The following is a 1,057-nucleotide window of genomic DNA, read 5'->3' on the forward strand; positions in this document are numbered from 1 at the left end:
ATAAAGATAATTGCTGTGTTTGGACGGACCCAGGACTAATCGTACAGCGAGGAATCTCGTCTACCTGTCACCCTACCAGACTCATCAGCCGGAAACTGAAGCTGGGAACTTCAGTCACAGTTCAGATTTTGGCTTTAACTTCCTTCACTTGTTTGTTGTTATTTTAATTGAGGCAAAACTACAAACAGTAAAGTGAACAAACACGTACGGTTCAATGAATAGTTCCATGTGTAAATATGCAACCAGGTGAAGATACAGAAAAAAAACTCTAACACCCTAGAAGGCTCCATCATGTATCCTCTACAAGAACAGTCTAAGCCCTTCCCCCCCACTTAACAACAATTAGCAGCTCAAATTATACAATTATTTAAAAATTTTTAAAGTTTATTTATTTTTGAGAGAGAGAAAGAGAGAGAGAATGTGGGCGGAGAGGGGCAGAGAGAGAGGAGACACAGAATCCGAAGCAGGCTCCAGGCTCTGAGCTGTCAGCCCAGAGCCCGACGCGGGGCTTGAACCCACGAACCATGAGATCGTGACCTGAGCCAAAGTCAGATGCTCAACCAACTGAGCCACCCAGGCGCCCCTACAATTATTTTCTAGTTTAAAAATCGTCACCTGGCAAGGAAATATTCCACAAAACATAGCAGGTCTTTATACTTAAAACCAGTCATTTGTTGCCTGGGCCTCTATTATTATCCTTTATAAGATGTAAACGCAAAACTTATATAAGTGTCTTTTATCTCTGTTGGGCACAGATTTTCAAGCCTCCTGGACTCTCCACCTCGAGCACTTGGGTAGCAGGGTTTTCCTGATTCAGATTTCTTGGATGTGGAAAAAGAGTGAGTAAACCCCCTGGCTGTCCCTGAGGGGAGCTGTGTGCTCTAGGTCTGTAGTGAGGAAGGCAAGCCATCATTCAGGGTCACTGTCCCTAGGGAAAGATTTATGAACATTTCTTTTTTAAGTAAGCCAAATGCCCAACGTGGGACTTGAACTCATGACCCCAAGATCGAGAGTTGCCTGCTCATACTGACTGAGCCAGCCAGCTGCCCCTCCCAGG

The 1,057-nt window shown here is 44.7% G+C and overlaps 1 non-coding gene across 1 annotated transcript; it reads right to left on the reverse strand.

The window, feature by feature from the left end:
* Nucleotides 1-494: 494 nt before the first annotated feature.
* On the reverse strand, nt 495-579 carry TRNAQ-UUG (transfer RNA glutamine (anticodon UUG)). Its single transcript has one exon. It is a non-coding gene; the product is annotated as a tRNA-Gln (tRNA).
* Between the last annotated feature and the right edge of the window lie 478 nt (nt 580-1,057).

This window comes from Lynx rufus, unplaced genomic scaffold (genome assembly GCF_022079265.1).
Source record: "Lynx rufus isolate CCGP_SWC_20201006 ecotype Redwood Valley unplaced genomic scaffold, mLynRuf1.p SCAF_9, whole genome shotgun sequence".
Taxonomy (NCBI): Eukaryota; Metazoa; Chordata; class Mammalia; order Carnivora; family Felidae; genus Lynx; species Lynx rufus.